Source organism: Diabrotica virgifera, chromosome 7 (genome assembly GCF_917563875.1).
Source record: "Diabrotica virgifera virgifera chromosome 7, PGI_DIABVI_V3a".
Lineage (NCBI taxonomy): Eukaryota > Metazoa > Arthropoda > Insecta > Coleoptera > Chrysomelidae > Diabrotica > Diabrotica virgifera.
In genome coordinates this window covers 56,587,994-56,594,894 of record NC_065449.1, presented here as the reverse complement: position 1 = coordinate 56,594,894, position 6,901 = coordinate 56,587,994, and the positions used below count along the sequence as shown (strand labels likewise).

General features: G+C 28.9%; 1 protein-coding gene and 1 long non-coding RNA gene across 5 annotated transcripts in view; one reads left to right on the top strand and one right to left on the bottom strand.

Moving 5' to 3' along the window:
- LOC114339548 (zinc transporter 2) overlaps nt 1–6,901 on the top strand; it is a 151,645-nt gene that overhangs the window by 125,462 nt on the left and 19,282 nt on the right. The gene's annotated exons all lie outside the window — the stretch shown is intronic.
- LOC126887753 (uncharacterized) lies at nt 1,300–5,206 on the bottom strand. Of its 2 annotated transcripts, none has more exons than XR_007699187.1 (3): nt 4,979–5,206; nt 4,688–4,868; nt 1,300–2,966 (listed from the first exon to the last, which is right to left on the bottom strand). It is a non-coding gene; the product is annotated as an uncharacterized LOC126887753 (long non-coding RNA). The 2 variants fall into 2 exon arrangements; XR_007699188.1 differs by having other exon boundaries at nt 1,300–1,644; nt 4,979–5,201.

Below are 6,901 nucleotides of genomic sequence, written 5' to 3'. Positions count from 1 at the left end.
AATCAGCATCGAGGTAGATTAATAATAATAGTTATTTGGAATAAAATTAGTTTCATTTTTATTACTTTTGAAGTACAGTTTAATAATAATAAACAAATTTAATAATAATAATAATAAAATTTTATTAAAGTAAAGTTTCATAAAATGTACAAAGCCGGTCAATGATATGATTTAAAAATTGTATAATATATATTTAAAAGAAATAAAAAAGCGTACAAAATAAGTACTAAATAAACATAAAAACTCACTGAAGTAGAGCTACGTTTTATACAGTGCGTCCATAAAGTAACGCATAAATTCATTATTTCGTAAACCGGAGACTTTAAGGACAAATCCCGAAGCAGGTCGATTTTTACTTTTAAATTACGATTTTTTGGTATACATATACTGGTGACGTCATCCATCTTGGCGTGATGAGGCAATCGATGATTTTTTAAATGAGAATAGGAATCATGTAATAGCTCATTTGAACGGGTATATAATTCTCTATTCAATAAGATAAACATTAATATAATTAATTATATGGGCTGTCCAAAAATGGTTTTTTAAATTAAATTAATTGGTACAAAAAGATCGTGCCAAAAAATATAAAAATGTTTTATTTAAAAAATAAATATTGATTTTCGCTTAAGCGTAATGTTAAACTTCCAAGAGGCAGGTGGGTGGCAGCTCTAACATTGAATTTAAGCGAAAAGCAATATTTATTATTTGTCAAATAAACATGTACATGTATTCCTGTTTTCTGACAAAAGTGAAACGAATTTTGAATTAAATAAGTTACATACTTTTTTCTTTTTGTCTCAATTAATTTAATTAAACAAATCTTTTTGGACACCCTGTATAAATAATTATGTTATTGTTTGTATTAGTAAATAGAGAATTACATACCCTTGCAAATGAGCTATCACATGACCCCTATTCTCATTTGAAAAATTCATCGATTATGTTATGACGTTTGACCCCCAGATGGATGACGTCACTAGTATGACATATCTGCCAGAAAATTGTAATTTAAAAATAAAAATCGACTTGTTTCGGAATTTTTCGTTAAAGTCGCCGGTTTACGAAATAATGAATTTATGCGTTACTTTATGGACGCACTGTATATACTTTTAGTATTGAAACGATAAACTACTCCAGACAATAAACTACTCCAAATAATATAGAAAAATAACATTTCAACCAACTATGATAGTTATCATTTACCCAAGACCAGCTCAATCTGCCACGTTGTGAGTCCACCTTGTCTTAATCAAAAATATGAACATTGAAAATCTAGAATGAAAGCAAACAAAACAATATTTTAACTAATCATGTTTATTATTCAATAAAGATATAATTAAAATAATGACTTATTAAATTCAATAACATAATATATTCAAATCCTTGCCAAAAACTAACAATTTTTAGATTATACTTATAGCTGTTGGTATTGGTTCGATGGTAACTCCTTGATGTCGAATGGTACTGCTGTAGACTTGTAGACCTGGGCAGATGTTGTGGCCTCAGGTCGCTGCAACTAGAGATGTTGGGTGCTGCTCTCTGTTGGATGCATCCTGTTCCTTTTTGCCTTGAAGTAGCACCACCAGTGATGTATGAGGCTGGAGGCTCCCGAAGGGAGGAAATATTGATTTTTTCCAAAAACTAGAAAATAAAATACATATCAGACATCAAGAAGTAGAGAAACCAAAGTATGCCAAGTCTGCCATTTTTAAGAAATAATCAGAAAGAGTAGCAGATGACAAAAATACATTAAATGGAATTATTATTAATTCTTACTATTTAGTTAAAATTATCTGATTAACCACGTGCATATATGTAAGTCAAAAAAGAAATATTTAAAATTAAAATATCAGAACACATGCTTTTAGAAGATGCGAGGTTAGGTATATAAAAAAATGGTTATAAAAAATTAATACAGGCTTAGGAAAATTTGTACAGTGTACAATTAGTACACTAGACACTTACCCCAAAAGAATAAGGTGATCTGATGAATAAAAATGTTTTATTTTTGAAGCTCCTTTTGGTTTTTATAAATTAATTTTAACAAGAAATAAAGAAAACAAGAACAGAAAGTTCTAACCAGGAAATAATATAATATATTATTATATACTATGATATACTACTGCATATTATGCAGTAGTAATCGTTCAGTAGTTAAGTCAATGAATATACAGCAGAACCTCGATTATCCGTCAGGGCACCGGACCAAGAGTATGACGGATAATCGAAAAGACGGTTAACAGAACATTAAAAAAAATGAAAATTCATGGTACAACTCTCAAATTTCATTTGTATGGTTTGTTTGACAATATAAGAGGGATTTGTGTTCGTAAAATCGAATCAATTTAAAATATTCTGAAATCTTTGTTTCTCTTACTGTTGCTTCACATTTTGCGACGGCTGAATTTCTTAATCAGCATCAGATCATGCAATCTACTTTATTGGCTTCTTCTTGTTGAGAATTCCACTCGATGAATTATTGCATATGTGATACAGCTTCTCTAGATTATTTACGCAAACCTTTGTCAGTTACAATAGGTTCATCAACATGGCTACAGTCAAATTCCAAGTCTATCAGCTTCTGAATCTGTTTGGTCCACATTTATTGCCATTTCAACGATTTCTTTATCTGTCAGCAATGGATAGCCGTTTGTGTCCTCATCACAAATCAAATTAACTTTTTTTATTTGTTTACATTAAAGTTTTTGCTTATGTAGTCAATAAAACTTCTATATGTACCTACCCTGACGGTTAACAGAGGTGACGGTTAATGGAGAGACGGATAATCGAGGTTCCACTGTAGTTAGTTTAAATTAATAATCATAAAAAATTTCAAAGTATCAAAATAATTTTCAGGTGTTACTCTGGGGAGAATCAAAAAACATTACCCAATGAATTGTAGTATCCATCACACTAAAATTATTCATTTATTATTAATAAATGACTGCAGATAGTATCTATCTCTGGAAAAAAAATGAATGTGCTTTAAAAAAGTATGTAATTAATTCAAAATCATAAAGACTTATAGCATAAAGTCTAACTAATAGTCAAAGTTAAAGTTCATCATCAAGTAATAATCAGATTTATTTAATAGGGCTTTTCATTCACAGTCATTTGTTTCAAGTTTCTGTCACATGTCGTATAATCCGTGTATATTAATATTATATACAGATTATACAACATCTGACAGAAGCTCGAAACAAATGACAATCGATGAAAAACCCTATAATCCAAGTGTAAGTAATATTCAAAGATAAATAAGTTAACTGACTAGTAATCAAAGTTAAATAATGTAGGTATTTAACATACAAATGCAATTATTCATGTCTCTATATAAGATAAAAGGTGTATAACCAAAGTTAAAGTATATATATAGTGGATATCATATCCTACATAAATTAATATACAAGCTAGTGGAGCTGCAAACGAATGAATCTCAAACAAAACACCAATACTCTGGATAATGAGTACCTAAAATAAGGTAATAATAATAATCCATATAATAATGTGAGTAAAAGCATATACGGTGATAAAAATAATACAAGTAAAATATAATACAAAGAAATGCAAATTCAAATAAATAGATAAACCATTACAAAATAAGTACTAATTATACCGATCACCCGAATAAGACAAAGTTCTACACCAACGGGTTTAGAAACTTCCTAAAACGAGTCCTAAAAACCTTAACCAATAAGTTAATAAAGAAAGAGAGATAGTGATATATAAAACAAATGTTACTTCCATCAAATGCTTACCAAGGATCTACACCAGAGAACGAAATGTATGTATATGTATATAAGCATAAATATGATTTACAAAAGATGGAAAATAGCAAATGCTCGTAGCTAAACTACAATCATACTTCAAAGCACCATAATCCTACACCAAATTTCTAAAAGATCCCGTTTCACGGTCACCTTTCAGTACAGACTCTTACGAAGAACAGTATTATATTTTAAGCAATTGATAATTTTTTGTTCTAAGAAGTAAATATTAGTAAACATAAAATAATAAAACAGTAATATATAAATAATTAGGGCATTGTTAAATAAAAAAGGTTGTTAAATATAATGTTTATCATAATTAGATCAGTGTAATAATGCAAAAAGATGAAAATTGCAAAATATAATGCTTTACAAACAAAAATTATTGAGATTCAACACCACTAGAAGAAGTTTGGTTTAAATTAATATCCTGAATATGAAAAGAAGAACAATAACAATAAAAGAACTCAATTAAAGAAAAGAACATGAAAATTTTCCTAATCTTTACCGTAAAAGTAAAGTAGGTACATTATATACCATCCGAATGAAAAAGTTCGATAAAACGACAAAAGTTTTGGTAGCTATATAAAATAGGTAATAAATACATGAAAACAACTAGGAAATGTAAGAATAAGTAAAATGAAACTAAGTGATAATACAAGATTCAAATGCACTTTGAAGAGTATGCACAGAGTACACAGTAGTACACATAAAAAGAACGTAAAAAGCTTGTATGTACTGAGAAAAAATTACCCATAATATGACAACGTATGAAAATGTCTCTTGGGTTTTGAAAAGTTACTACAAATCAAAAGATATTGAAAAAAACAGAAAACATACCATGTGGAGATTAATATCAAGGTCTCTAACCAACCTAATAACCTATTTAATTTTTTAATATGTATAATTATTGTTACCTGAGATTCACCAATTGTAGGGACTGCGTTTTCTCGCAAACGAATACAAACTAATGAAGTCCGATCTACATCCCTCTCGGCAAAATGTTTCGTACACAATTTGCTACTGGTGGCTGGTTCCCAATTCTCTCTGTGTACAAACTGTACCCAAGCCTTTCTCCTTTCAACATCTTTGGGAAAACTACAACCATAATATAAACCCAGTTAAAAAATTACCTATTATTTTTACAGGCAGCATTACTACAATTGAAGTAATACGGCTCTGTACACTGTTTGTAGGTGCATACTAACCTATGAAATGTTATCCCCTGGAGTTTTTCTGGTTCTTTCGTTTGTTATTTGTACACAGAAGAAAAGCACACGAAGCCATGGTACTATTATTATCAATAAATAACCCTAAACTCACTCAAAACTTTAAAAAATTGAACTTTTACAGGCATCAACGCTACACTACTACTAATGCTACATGAGCTCCATCCAACATGGCGGAAGCGATCCCATCTGCGTCGCCGTAGGTCACATCCCCTCTCTCCCACATCACTGGTATACACCAATAACGTATGTCGTAGATATATTAATATTATGTGACACATGACAAAAGTTCGAAACAAATGACTGTGAATGAAAATCCCTATTCGTTTTTCATTGTTTTAATTACGTCACAGAACAAATAATTGTTTTCTATTCTGTGATCCTGTCTTTTCTGAACAACCACTTGAATTTATTATTATTCTTTTAAAAGTTGATGAAATAATTTTATTTTTCAAACTGATTATTTGGCTGGCTTCGGGGTGGTTTCAACCATATGGGGTGATTTCAATTTTCTCAAAAAAAATACACGTTTTTAGTAAAACAAAGTATGGATCCAGAATTTGATATTGACTGCGTTGGGGATGGTTTCAATCCAATAGGAGTTGATTTGCTCAGTTTTTCGAAACAAAAAAATAGAGTGGTGCATGTTTTTATAAAATAAATGACTAAAACTAAATATAAATTCCGAATTTTCAATTCTTGACTGGCTTCAAATTAGTTTTAACCCTGTAGGGGTTGATGCGTTCAGTTTTTTCGAAAAATATAGTGCGAAACATTTTTCTATCTTAAAATTATATATAGATTCAGAATTTTCTATTATTTACAGTGTTCGGGGTGGTTTCAACCCTATAGGTGTTAATTAAATAAAATTAAATAAAATACACAAAAAATAACATTTTAAGAATAACTTAATATGAAATAATATTAAAAAAATTAAACAAAAATACAAAAATTAAATAACATTGAAAAAATTGAATAAAATTGAAAAAAAAATGAAATAAAAGTGATAAAATTAAATAAAATTATATAAAATAAAATAAAAATACATACATATATTTCATAAAATTAAGTAAAATTAAATAAAATTATAGAAGATCAAATAAATTAAATTAAATTAGATAAAATTTAATAAAATTAAATAAAATAAATCGAATTTAATCGAATCTACAGGGTGGTTCATCTTATTCGCCTCGGTCTCTGTACGGAAAACCACTTGATATTTAAAAAAAAATTTCTTCACAGAAATATACAGGGCCTTTAATACTACAATCTAAAAATAATGTGAATTATACAGGGTGCTCCAAAAAAGAGTGGTATATCAAAGTTATGTTTTTTCTTATGGAATGCCCTATATCTGATGACATTACTGAATTGACCTTAAAAAATAAGCTATACTTAAGGGTTGCCTATACCTAAATACAGGGTGTTTTGATTTATTTCGATTTTTATGAAAATGTAAGGTTTTGGAAAAAAATAAAAATCTACGAATCTAAGAATTAGTAACAAATTCTTTCTTGGATCTTAATAATAGACTATTTAGCATACCTAAACAAATGCTTACTGCAATAAAATTTCTTACAGGGTGGTCAAAATATGAGATTGTTCTATTAACAAATTCAAGCTGTAATAACTTACTTATTTTAAATAGAACACCCATATCTAACTAGTCTCTCGCGTAGAAAATATACTTAGCTTTCAATTTATATTAGGGTTTCCTATACCTATCTTTTACAGGGTGGTCAAAATACTAGATTGTTCTATTAACAAATTCAAGCTGTAATAACTTACTTATTTTAAATAGAACACCCTGTATCTTACTAGCATATCGCGTAGAAAATTTACTTTGCTTTCAATTCTTATTAGGGTTTCCTATACCTATCTCCCTTCATTTTTTAAATATTT